Genomic DNA, 13,952 nt, shown 5'->3' on the forward strand with positions numbered 1-13,952 from the left:
GATAAGGGGAATTTTCTGAGCTGTCTCAGCTATTAGGTTGCTATGGTGATTACTTTTAAAAGGCAAAGCTTTTGCTGCTGCATAGGTTGTCAGCCCCGCGTGGTGGACCCCTGTCCTCGGATGAATGACCTACCGCCCAAGCCATGTAGTGACAGTATTCTTCTGGGCTGGAGTCGGGATTTGGGGGAATTCGGGTAGATCTCAGCTCTGCTCTCATAACCACTTCTGCGCCTAAGCTGCAGATCGTGGATGGTGATGGAGAACCCTCAGGTCTGGGTCAGCAGTCTATAAACTACTAAAAACAGACCACTCATCAGCAAAACTCACTGGTTACAAACAGTTCATGAACTGGCCTGGAGACCCTTGCAAACGTTTGGCAACATCAGGGTTGGTTTGTATCTATATCTCTCTTTCCGGAACAGCCCAGTCCAAGATATATCTTTCAAACTCAGCCACCTGTTGGACCCTGACAGAGCATTTCCAGAGTGGATTTCATTTTTAAAATCAGTTCTGAATTTGTGTATTTCTTCGAAGTGATTCATAAGTGCCCCTAATGTGCTCTGTTATTCAGTTATCTCCTTGACATATATTTGGGAAATACCATTAATGGATCTTCAGAGACTTTGTAACCTCCACATTCGGAGTATTTCAGTTATTGACAACATGTTCGGGATAATGACCTGGTCCTCAGCACCACGAGCCTGCCTGAGACGGTGGCACAGGTTAGGTGGATGGGGATAGAGAGCTTGTATGCTGAGGGGATGACTTCCTGCATGTGTTGAGAGGTAGTTGTGCAGAGGGCAGAATGGAGATGCGTGCTTCAATTCGTGGCCTGGAATGAAGCAGTAGCAGCTGGGCCATGGCTGAGATTCTGAGCACATTCTTTATATCATAAAACAAGGGCTGGGCGGTCCTTCACCTCACTAGGATGCCTGTGACAATTAAATACAGCAGGACAGTGTTTGTGATAGAAGCTGAAGGCAGGAGATGCCCTGAAATGATTTATTTAGTCTTTATCAAGGACTTCGTTTTAATGTCATTGACTATATGACTAGAGATTTTATATCGAGTAGCCATTTAATTTTTGTTCATTTCATTTCCTTTCTCTTCCTCCTTTGTTTTCTCCGCACAGGGACTACATTGGCAAGATCAACCTACTTGTAGGTTTTCTTCTTGCTTGCCACTTACCTCATTTTTATGGCTTAGCTGAGAGTGAAAATGTATAAGAGAATATGCACGTATTACCCGTGAGTGCCCCCCTTCTTTGTGGACAAACACCTACCTTTCTTCGGAGTTGTGCATGTTAAAAAGGCAGTAAGATGCAGTAGTTAGGAGGGTGGACCCCTGAACCAAGTCAGTCTGAATTCAAATCCCAGCTCTGCCAGCAACTAGCTGTGTGACCTTGGGCAAGTAACTTAACTTCTCTGTGTTTCAGTCTCTTTGTAAAATGGGGTAATAAAAGTACCTACCTCATGGGGTTGTGAAGATGAAAAGACAACATATAAATAAAGGGCTAAGGATAATACCAGGCTTGTAGTAAGTATTTTGTAACTGTTAGCAGTTTTATTTAAATGATTATTAAAATGCAAGGCCTACAGTATCTGTATTGCTTACTGCTATAATCCTGTGCCTAGGACGGTGCCTGCCACATAGTAGGCACTTCAGTATTTGTGCAGCAGTGGAAGTAAAACACTAACATAAAAATAAAAGTCTTGCTCTTTTAAGTTCATTAAATATTAAGCCTTGTTTTCCCAGGAGTAGTTTTAGGCACTTCCAGAAGTTGCATAAACTATCTCAGGCTAGAAGGCTCTGCAGCTTTAAAATCATGGCGGTGATTGTGTGTGTGTGTATGTGTGTGCACGAAATTAACAGGCTGAGATGTTGCTGAGCATTTAGAATGCATTTAGAGCTGTATTATACCAGAAGACTAGCATGGCTTGTTATCGCCTGTAATGCTTAGAAAATCATGTCTTAACATGAATGAGCGTTGCTACAAAGTTGAAAACAAATTAAAAACCTAAACCCTTTAAAAAATAAATCTCGGGCCTCCCTGTGGCACAGTGGTTAAGAACCGCCTGCCAATGCAGGGGACACGGGTTTGAGCCCTGGTCCGGGAAGATCCCACATGCCGCGGAGCAACTAAGCCCCTGCGCCACAACTACTGAGCCTGCGCTCTAGAGCCCGCGAGCCACAACTACTGAGCCCGTGTGCCTAGAGCCCGTGCTCCACAACAAGAGAAGCCACCGCAATGAGAAGCCCGCGTGCCGCAACGGAGAGTAGCCCCCGCTCGCCACAACTAGAGAAAGCCCGTGCGCAGCAATGAAGACCCAACGCAGCCTAAAATAAATAAATTAAAAAAATAAAACTCAATAAGATAATGGTTTTTACATAAAGTTGCTCTGGAGCATAAAATCATCATTTATGGTGGTAAGAAATCCTAGGCTTCCCAAGCACAATTTTTTAAAAAAAATCTATAATTGAGAAATAAATGTCATGTTTGCTGGTGAGGTTTTCCCCTCCCTGCCTCCCTATTCTCTCTCTCTCTTTGCTCTCCCTCTTTCCATTCTCTCTTGTTGTTCTTAGAATGACTTTTAGGGAGTACACAGATCTTTTCAGAAATTCATTGTCATCTGCTAAATCCCATCTACCAGCCAGCCTCTAGCACCCTTGATAGAAGGAGGCTGGTCATTCTTTGCCAAATCTCATCCTAAGAGGGCAAAATCAACCTGTGATCTTCTTATCTCTGAATGCTGCCCTGTTTTCCACTACGTTGTACCAGGAGAGGTGACCTTCCTGAATGAAACGCATGCTGTCTGCTTCGTACTCAGCGGCCTGCTGTGCTTTTAATTAAATGAACCAATCTTTAAAAACTCGAGTCTTATCCCCAAAGCAGCATGGCACTCACAGTCTGTCCCCGGGTCAGACATTCCAGATGGTTACATCATAGGGTGGCACCAGTGGGGACTGAAGATTGGATCAAGGGGCTTTAGCATGGTGTGATCTGGGCTCATCGTTCTTGGAGCCATTTCTCTGTGCTTTTGGTCCAGGATAACTCAGCCCTTATCCAGCCTTCTAGCCAGAGAGTACAGCCATGACATGCTGACTTTGGCAAGACGTTACCCACCACTCTATTACGTCTACACTGTGCTGGGGTAAGGGTATATTATGTCACTGGGGAAAACTTTCTGAAGATCACAACTCATAATGAGTATTATTTGCTGAGTACCAACTATAGGTGATCACATTTGTCTAGATTGCTGTGTGCTTTGAAGAGTAATTCATTGTAAAATTTATATTTGATTGTTAAAGTGTTAACTAAAAATTCCTCATCCTTTTCTCTCAACCTGTTTCTTAGAAATAACCTCTAAGTTCTATGTGTACTCTTTCACGCATATTCTATATATGCCATGTGTATATATTTATAAATATCATATTACATGTACTCTTTTGCTACTTGCTTTCTTAAAATATTGTGGACATCTTCCAACAGACTCAATGGAGTCTGTTCTTTTGATGACTGCCTGGCATTTCATTATAAGAATGTAACATAATTTAACCAGCAATTCCTACTGATAAACATTTAGTTTGTTTCTAGGTTGTGGGTTTTTTTTTTCCTATTTTAAACAATGTCGCAAGCAGCATCCTTATACACGCCTCCCCAGGTATCCATGGGGGACCAGTTCCATGACCTGTGGATACCAAAATCTGCAGATGCTCAAGTCCCTTATAGTAAATGACATAATATTTGCATATAACCTATGCAGTGTAAATGCTCTGTAAATAGCTGTAGATGCTATGTAAATAGTTGCTGGAGAACAGCAAATTCAAGTTTTACTTTTCAGAACTTTCTGGAATCTTTTTCTTCCAAATGTTTTTGATCCATTGTTAGTTGAATCTGCAGGTGTGGAACCCGAGGATCCAGAGGGCCCACTCTGCATATATCTTTGTTTACTTGTGTAAAAATGCTTGCAAGATACATTCCTAGAAGTGAAATATCTGAGTCAAGGGTATGGCTGTTTTGCATTTTGATAGATACTGTGAATTTGCTATCCTGAATGTTTATGCCAATTTATATTACCACCTGCACGGCATAACAGTTCCCCTTTCCCCACATTCTTGTCAATACAAGGGATTATAAATCATTTGGGATCATTGCCACAATCTTTGATAAGTGAAAAATAGTATCTCTTTGTTTTCATTTGCTTAAGGTTGACCATCTTTGATTCCTATTGGTCATTGTTGTTTTCCTGTAAATTGATCGTTTATATCTTTTGCTATTTTTGTGGTAAGTTTTCATCTGTATTTGTGAATTTTTCAGTTTTGTTGTATATTAAGGAAATTGTTACTTAATCACGTATATTACCAATATTTCCCCCAGTTTGCCATTTGACTGTGGTGTTTTTACCCCATAGACATTTTTGTCCTTTTTGTTTGTAGTTCTGATGTAGAAATTTTGCCTTCCTGTGTTCTGGGCTCTTATACCTAGAGAGTCCTTTCCTGGGCCAAGATGTGTAGGCGTATGTTTTCTTCCAGTACTTTTACGTTTTTATTTGTGATGTTTGCCTTTAATTCCCTGGATATTTTGGTGTAAGGAGTAAATTCAGTTTCTGATTTGCTTTTTTGCATGTTACTTGCAGGTTCCAAATCCTACAGATCTGACATACCAGCTAAATGGTCAAGAGTTCTTGAATCAGGGCTCTTCTGTTCATCTTTTTGTCCATTTCTGAGCCAGTTTCATATTATTTACAATGGAGCTGATTCTCCCCCATTCTCTCTTTCAGAATTTATTTTCCAGGCCCGTTTCCTTTCCTTATCTCCTTCGCAAACCTTAAGAATCATTCTGTCATTTCTAAGTATCCTCTACCCCCCACATAGAAGGAAAACAAGAGGCAACAATCAAACCTGTTGGTATTCTGAGTGAGATTGCTCCGGCTTTACAGTTACTTCAGGGGAATTGACATCTTTAAATATTATGTCCTTATAATGTTGTTCTACTCATTTAAGCGATCTTTTATGCCACCTGTACAGGATTGACGCTTTCCATATACATATATATATATTCTTCACATAGATCGCCTATATATTTTAGTTTGTTTTAGATATTTCAGTATAAATATTTTTATGTAAGCTTAAGAAATGTATTAAAATATGAGCTCTCTTTTCCATTATACTTACTTTTACTTTTATATAAAGGAAATTGTTTCCTGAATATTAACTTCGTAACCGTCTGCCATACTAAAGCCTCTTACTGTTGCTAATAATGTTACAGTTCATCCTTCTGCATTTTGCAGGTATTGAATCATATCGTCTGCAAATAGTGACGATTTTGCCGTCTTCTTTACAATACCTGTTTTATTCTCTAATCCATGTGGCACTTTGACAGTAGATCATGGCGTTGGCATATGGCATCCTTGTCTTATACCCAGCTTTTAAGGGAAACGTGCTAGTGTCCTACCATTAACCTTAACCTTGGCGTGGCAGTGTGGCATTTTAACTCACCTTCCTTCCGGTATCTTTGACAAATACTTTCCTGTCCTAGACCTGATTACACACAACAGACACATCAGCTCTCTCATTGCTCTTTTGTAGGCTCTTACCTAGCACTCAATCCTCCTTTTAAAGAAGCGGCTTCAGCCTTTCGGCCAGAGCCGTCATCTTCCAGTAATTCATCAAAATGACCAACACAAAGGGAAAGAGGAGAGGCACCTGCTCTAGGTTCTCTAGGCCTCCTAGAAAGCATGGAGCTGTTCCTTGGGCCACATACATGTGAATCTGCAAGAAAGGTGATATTGTAGACATCAAGGGAATGGGCACCGTTCAAAGTGGCATGTGCCCCCAGTGTTCCCATGGCAAGACTGGAAGAGTCTACAGTGTGACCTGGCATGCTGTTGGCATTGTCGTAAACAAACAAGGGCATGGTCCTTGCCAAGGCAATTAATGTCCACATTGAGCATATTAAGCACTCTAAGAGCCAAGATAGCTTCCTGAAACTCGCGAAGGAAAATGATCAGAAAAAGAAGGAAGCCAACGAGAAAGGGACTTGGGTTCAACTGAAGCGCCAGCCTGTTCCACCCAGAGAAATGTGCTTCGTATAACAGAAACCAATGGAAAGGAGCCTGAGCTTCTGGAACGCATTCCCTGTGAATTCATGGCATGATAGGTGTAAAAAACATAAAAGACCTCTGGACTATAAAAAAACAAAGAAAAAGAAGTGACTTCAAGAACACGAAAACAATTTTTTCATTGAAATATAGTTGATGTACAGTATTATACGTTACAGGTGTACAACGTAGTGATTCACAATTTTTTTTTTTTTTGGCGGTACACGGGCCTCTCACTGTCGTGGCCTCTCCCGTTGCGGAGCACAGGCTCCGGACGCGCAGGCTTAGCGGCCATGGCTCACGGGCCCAGTCGCTCCGCGGCATGTGGGATCTTCCTGGACCGGGGCACGAACCCGTGTCCCCTGCATCGGCAGGCGGACTCTCAACCACTGCGCCACCAGGGAAGCCCATGATTCACAATTTTTAAAGGTTATACTCCAGTTAGTTATTATAAAATATTGGCTGTATTCCCCGTGTTGTATAATATATCCTTGTAGCTTATTTATTGTACACATAATAGTTTGTACCTCTTAATCCCCTACACTTTCTTGCTCCTGCCCCTTTTCCCTCTCCCCACTGGTAAGCATTAGTTTGTTCTCTATATCTGCGATGTTTCCTTTTTGTTATATTCACTCATTTGTTGTAACTTTTAGGTTCCACATATAAGTGATATCATACAGTATTTCTCCGTCTGACTTATTTCACTTAAGATTATGCCCTCCAGGTCCATCCATGTTGTTGCAAATGGCAAAATTTCATTCTTTTTTATGGCTGAGTAGTATTCCATTGTGAAGCGGAATTTTACATTTTATTTCATTTTAATTAATTTAACTCACGACCAGCTATTGAGCACTTAAAATGCGGCTAGTGCTACTGAGGAACTGAGTTTTTAATTTGGTGTAAGTTTAATTTAATTGAAACAGCCACATGTGACTCTTAGCTCCAGAATCAGGCAGCACCAGTTCCTCAATCATATCAATAAAGGATAGGACGTGAGCATAGAAAGGACCTACACAGTGGCTGCTCTCTGTGCCCAGAGAGGTTGAGATTGGCCCCAGATCACACAGCAAGCCCATGATTAAACTGAAGTAAGAAGCCAGGCTCCTTGTTCTTGTCTCGGGCTCTTCCCACGTTCCTTCTTTAAATGACAACCAAAGTCCAGGTGTGTACGGACCTATACACCTTCAGTAAACGTGTCTCACCCCACTGACTTCTCCACCGTGTCTGGGTTGACCCCCGGGCTGGTTCAGATGCAGAGTTTTCAGCTGCGTCTTCTCGCACTGCAGGGCAAAGGCTCGCTCGCGGGAAGGACAGGTGCAGCGGGCCTGGGAGGCCAAGCCGCACGGCTGTTGGTCCAGGTTCTGCGTCTGGCCTCTCTGCTGGTGGGATTAAAGCATCATTAGGCACCGTATTCCAGCATCCTCAGGAAGATTAGTTCTGTGCCCTTTCAGTTCACATGTATTTTCTAGTCTTTTTCTTCAAAGATTGCAGGCATCCACGCTTCCAGCAAGACAGCGGGGTGTTGCTTCTCGCCCCTGTGACTAATCTAAACCTTAAGAGAATTCATGTCCAGCGAGTTAGGGAGTCAGAGAGGAGGAAGAAGGAAGGAAAGCCTTTGAGAAGGCCCTCGGACGGGGGCCGCAGAGGAGAAGGAGGGCCTCTCAGTAACGAAGCAGCCGCAGCCTTGCTCTCGAGGCATTTAGAATCTTCCTGCCTCCGCCAGCCTTTTCTTTTCCTCGGGGGTCCCTGGTCAGTCACTCAGGCTCACTGCTGGTGTCCTCCTTAGCTGTCCTTCCCAGCCACTAGTTGGCTGGAGGGGAAGCAGGAGTGACCCACCCTGGAAGGAGCTCTTCACGTTTTCCGGCCAATAGGAAGACCCTACCTTCGCGTCTGAAGGTCATTGGTCAGCACTTAGCGGTGAAGAGTGCTGGACCGCCTGGGGTCCAGCCCAGCTCTGCTGCCCCTTCCACGTGGCTGGGCGACTCACCACCCACTCTGTGCCTCAGCTTGCCTGCCTGGAAGTTGGGGGGGCATAGTCACGCCCCCCCCCTCCCCGCCCAGGGCTCCGGTGAAGAGTACGTGAGTCCATAGGTGGAGAGTGTTCAGAGGGCACAGCTCCACAGAGGGTCATTCTTCACACGGGAGAGGTGATGGCTCTCCCTGCCCCGAGGGCAGGTGACCTCCAGGCTCGGTGTCCCTCTGCCCCTCCGTCGGAGCTCTCGATGCAGGTGGGTTTGGGGAGCCCTGCCTGGGTGCGTGCAGATGGCTATACCCATGGCCCCAGAGAGTCCCTTTTCCTGGCTGCATCACACGAATGTCCCGGCTCGGCAGAGTGGCAGCTGGTGTATCTGACAGCAGGGTCCCAGTCCCCTTGGGGCAGCTGGTCCAGCCCCAGTGACCCCGTTGGAGCTGTCGGGATGCTGGCTCGAGGCTCATCAGGTAGCATGTTGGTGTTGGCAGCCATGCCAGTGAAGCGGCCAGCGCAGGCGCACGCGCGTCTGAACCTTTTGCCAGTGAAGACGTCAGCTCCGCAGGTGGACAGGACCGACCCCCCGGGAGCCTGATCACAGCCCCCGTGTTTCTCTTTCTCAGCCCGGGCTTCCACGGTGGCTCCAATGACAGCACCCGCCTGCAGAGCCTGGCCCCCGGATGCTGGAATTTGTGATGAATCCGTGCGTTGTGTAATTTGCTAAAATGTCAAACTCGGCTTGATCAGAACACAACATTTCTGGGATTCTATTCCTTCTTGCGGACGTTGCTCCATTTTCTTTTTTCATGCTCTGGGAAAAGTCTTGGAGAACTTTCTTTAAAACTGGGTAATTTTTCCTGCCTCTCTGGTGATCCTCTTTCCCTGTCTCCCAGCACACCCAGAGAAGGGAAATGGCTGTGGTGACTTTCCCCACTATCTCCTCAGCACCTACGATGTGCCGGTCCCCATGGCGGGGGGCTCATGTGCATGAGTGAAGTAAACGCGTGTATGGTGTTTGTTCTGTGCCAGGCGCTGTCGTATGTGCTTAGGAACGTGGACGGATTCAGTCCTCACACGAACCCTGGGAGGAAGATGCTGCTATTGTCCCCATTGGATGGCTGGAGTAACTGAGGCAAAGGGACCTGCTCATTGTTGCACAGCTGAGTTGTGGCAGCAGGATTTGAACCCAGCCTGTCTTATCCCAGAGTCCGTGTTCTTAACCGCTAACCGCCGCCACCCCACTGCCTCTCCACTCTGGTCCCTCACTTTGTTTGAAGCCAGCATCCCGGGGAGGTACACACTTGTTGCATGAAGACGCAGAGGCTTGGAGAGTTCGTGGCCTGTGGCCTGCCTGGGGTTCAGACGCCACACCCGAGGCCCTGACTCCTCCCCAGGTGCCTGGCAGCCTCTCCGGCGTTACCATCCCAGCCCCTGGACTTGGCCTCACCGCCTCCTCCCATTGCCTGTCAAGTACAACCAACTGACTTCAGGGGGCTCCAGGCTCCCCTAAAGGGGGCACATCTCTGCTCCTTCTCTATGGAACATTCTCGTATTTGTTTTTTCTGCTGTTCTGCCTTCCCACATGCGTGTTGACTGGTTCGGTTTCCTCTAGCTTATTTCCTCTGGACGGCTCATATCCTTTGCCTCTTCAGCTGCTGGACTGTTTATTTTAGGCAGCTCCACTGTCCTGCTGAAGGGTCAGGACAGTAATTCCTCTGAGTTCATCAATCGATATATAACATCTTTGTCCCTTTCCTGTCCTGCGACGACTCTGAAAATAATCACGTGCCCCTAATGCTGAATAAGGGAATGAGAACGTAGACCTTGTTCATCCCCCAGCTCTCCATCCAGCCTCACAATAAAAACCAAGTGTAGGGGCTTCCCTGGTGGCTCGGTGGTTAAGAATCCACCTGCCAATGCAGGGGACATGGGTTTGAGCCCTGGTCCGGGAAGATCCCACATGCCGCGGAGCAACTAAGTCCCTGCGCCACAACTACTGAGCCTGTGCCCTAGAGCCCGTGAGCCACAACTACTGAGCCCGTGTGCCCAGAGCCCGTGCTCCGCAACAAGAGAAGCCACTGCAATGAGAAGCCCACACACCGCAAGGAGGAGTAGCCCGGCTCGCCGCAACTAGAGAAAGCCCGCACGCAGCAACAAAGACCCAACGCAGGCAAAAATAAATTAGTTAATTAATTAAAGATAAAATAAACCAAGTGTAAACTGGCAGTCTTTTCCCCGCATGTATTATAGACGCATATGTCTGTCTGGGGCAGTGGTCGTCCAGGGCACAAGCCAGTCCTCTGATCTGTACACCCATTCCTTGAGGGCAGGGCTGTGCCTAGTTCACCCTGCACCCCAACCTGGGGCCTGAAGTGCAGGAAACTTCCACAAGTGTCTGTCAAAAGGAATGGCTGTGGGCAGCTCAGATGTATTCAATGGGAAGACTCAGGAAAACAAGCTGGCCCAGAACTTCCCATGCCCACAGCAGTTTTCTTCTTAGTTTTCCAGACATTTCCCCATATGTGTATTTCCTGAACCTATTTCCTGTTCTGAAAACCATGCATACCTTTTCTCCATGTACCAGTTGGCTCCACAGCCAGAGGGCCCCTTAGCCCATCATAGAACTCACTGAGGCCCAGTTCCCCAATCTCTGGGAGGCTCTGTGTCCGTGACTATAAAACCCACACAGTTATTCCAGTTCAGGCCGCCTCTCGCTCCCCTCCCCTGCCTAAGGGAGAAACCGAGTGGGTTCATGCATGAGAATGCTTCACATCCTTAGTAAATCCAAGAGACGAGACAGCAGAAATACTAGCTAACTTAGCATCCCTTCGTAACTTCCCTAAAAGGAAGCTTGTGATTCGGGGTGGGGTGAGCTTGGGACCTCAGCCCATGTCACAAGCCAAATCGAATTCCTAACAGTTTAATTGTTTTACAATTTGTAATGATACATCTGGGGATCGGCCCAGCAAGGCTGAGCTTTGCACGTGGTAAAAATACGCTGTGCCTTGTCCAGCAGTGATAGGCGCTCTGTAAGCACCTGGCTGTCGGGTGGGAGGGCTAATTAGTATTATACCGAAACACATGAAATTGCGAAGATCTGAGTATTTTTGACCTACAAATACTGGTACTTCACTCTCATGCCTCCCTCTGTGATCAGGTTTCTCGTGTAAGACCATCTCACGGTGAACTTCTCCACAACTAGAGCAGGATTGAGGTCATCATATGAAGTCCCAGTCTATATACGCTCAGGTTAAGTTTTATTGTAATCTAGGTGAGGGAAGATTTAGCTCATTTTGGGGAGAAGGCCAACCAACATGTGTTTGGGATCCTGTCCAGCGCTAGCGCATGACTGGGCTCGTGGGCCCTCGGTGTATCGAAGCCCCTGTGACTGCTTAGATCTCAGGGCCCGATCCTGTCTTCACGCTCCCAGATGCGCTTAAAATGATCAGCGCCGTGTCCCCTTCCCAGGTCCTCCCGGCTCTCCAAATTAAGTCAGGCCATCGAGGTTTTCCTGTGGTTGTAGTGTGACGTCTCCTATAAATCACTAAGTGAGTAGAAGTCATAGGAAAATCTGGTCAGGGACAAGACGGCCTGAGCCAAGCAATGTTTCTTCTTGGAATCAGAAATCACAAGGAACAGACGACTGGGTCCTGTGTGCTTTTGTAGGCCACACAAGTCAACGTGGTCCTTGATACATGGTTGTGCTCCTGTAGGCTGTGGGTCCCAGTGTAGGACAATGACAGGCCCCTCGACGGCCCCAGAAAGGTGGCTCGGATAGAAAAGGAGGTCTGGGGTTTGCTGGGTGTGTGTGGGAACAAACTGTCCCACTGAGTTGACTTGCCAGCTAATCCTGGTGCTGGGAAAATGGGACTCCCCCTCTCCCACCCCCAACTTTAATCACCTGACGGATGTTGTATTCAGGGCCGCAGCCTAAATACCGATCCTTGGGTTTTATCAAATCTGTTTTTAGCCAATCAGTCAGGGACAGTGCCAGCTGGGTGTGGCCATGCGCTTCGGTGCTGTCACCCTGAAATAAGGAAGGCGGGGCTATTTGCGGAGTAGGCCCCAGCCCGGCAGGGGGCGTCCTGGCTCTTCTTGACCCCAAGTGCGCTGCGAGGCTGGGCGTTTCCCGCTTCCCCCCGCCCCAAGCAGACCTTCTCTCCAGAATGAAACTTCAGATATCTGGGTGAATCGGGTTTGTTTTCTCAGGTTTTTTGGCTCCCCGTCGTTTTTTTTCATCTATGTAGAGAGGAAGATTTGGTACAGACGGTGGGCCCTGAAAGCCTAGCAGAGTGCAAGGGGGTAGGAGAGCACCACTTTTCACCACTTTTGATGGCATCTTTGCGGCTCAAATCCTGGGCTTGCTGCAGCTGCTGTGTAACCAGCTGTGTTGTACTGGAGGTGGGGAGAGGGGATGGGTCGGGTTAGATGACGGCTCTTCCGGCCACCTCCTGGAAACTGATGGCCCTTCGGGTCTTAGCCTGACAATCATAAGATCCAGCTTGTGGGGATCGCGAACATTTAGGTAGATCAATTAACCGAATTGGGATGCAGTGGCATTTAAATGACTTAAACTCTGTTTAGCCTCAAAGTAGTTGTGTTTGAAGCTCAGCTTTAACTTCCGTCGCTTTATTCATACCCTCCAGGGTTTCCCTTGTCCCCGGAGTCCAGCGGCATCCCTGCAGTGGCCGGTCCCTCTCCACTGCCTCCATGTGTCCCCAGGCCTTTGTGCTTGCTCTTCCCTCCTCCTGGAGTAGTTTTCTTCCAGAAAGCCATAGCTGGCTTCCTCACCCCTCTGGATCTTGGCTCAAATGTCACCATCTCAGGGAGCAGGTCCCTGGCCATCCTATTTCAACTGTACCCCCTTCCCCTGCACCTTCTGTCCGCCCCCACCCCGGCTTTGTTTACCTTTGTGCCACTTATCCCCACGTGACATGCCACTTGTCTCACTTATTTTTAATTTATTTTTCTTATTTATTTCTGGCCGCGTTGGGTCTTCGCTGCTCCGCGCGGGCTTCCTCTAGTTGCGGTGAGCGGGGGCTACACTTCGTTGTGGTGCGCGGACTTCTCGTTGCGATGGCTTCTCTTGTTGTGGACCACGGGCACTAGGCGCGCGGGCTTCAGTAGTTGCAGCACGCGGGCTCAGTAGTTGTGGCTCGCGGGCTCTAAAGCACAGGCTCAGTAGTTGTGGCACACGGGCTTATGCTTCGCGGCATGTGGGATCTTCCTGGGATCTTCAGTGGCTGAGGGGGGGAGGTTCGTTAACCTGAAAAACTGTGTGTCAGGGTAATGTGGAGAAAAGACTCTGTTGAAGAATGCAATTTAGAAAGGGAATTCAGAACGTTTTTCCTTAGGTTTCCGTTCTCATCCCCTTTTAGGTCAGAGTCCTGAGGTTGATATCCTGTGAGGCGTGCTCATCAGACATTCATTTATTCATTCACTTGTTCGTCCAACCAATATTTACTGAACTCTTCTGGCAATGTCCTGAGACCCAGGGGAAAACTGAGCCATGCCTTTGCCATCAGGGAATGTACATTTTCGTGGCAGAGACAGATAATTTTTAAAAATTTTAAATACTGCTGCAAGTAAAGCCAATGGGGAGCTGCGAGGAGCAGTAACAGGAGGGATTTCGTGGGGGCCCGGAAGTTTCTCTGAGGAGGTCTGAGGGGTGCAAAGAGGCAGGTAAGGTCCAGGCAGGGGGATGGCTGGTGCGGAGGCCTCAGAAAGAGTGTGGGGCATTCACCCAAGAAGCCAGTGTGAGCAGGAAGTAGGGAACAAAGGGAAAATGGGTAAGTATTGAAAAGTGTTTGCTGGCCTTCTGTATTAGTCAGCGTTCTCCAGAGAAGCAGAGCTCAGAGGAGAGATCTGTATCTACAGGCAGA

General features: G+C 47.2%; 1 protein-coding gene and 1 pseudogene across 6 annotated transcripts in view; both read left to right on the forward strand.

Annotated features, from left to right (window-relative positions):
* Window positions 1-13,952, forward strand: part of RCAN1 (regulator of calcineurin 1) — a 95,342-nt gene that overhangs the window by 11,318 nt on the left and 70,072 nt on the right. The gene's annotated exons all lie outside the window — the stretch shown is intronic.
* Window positions 5,675-6,157, forward strand: LOC132597231 (large ribosomal subunit protein eL21-like; annotated as a pseudogene).

The sequence above is a fragment of the Globicephala melas genome, chromosome 4 (assembly GCF_963455315.2).
Source record: "Globicephala melas chromosome 4, mGloMel1.2, whole genome shotgun sequence".
Taxonomy (NCBI): domain Eukaryota; kingdom Metazoa; phylum Chordata; class Mammalia; order Artiodactyla; family Delphinidae; genus Globicephala; species Globicephala melas.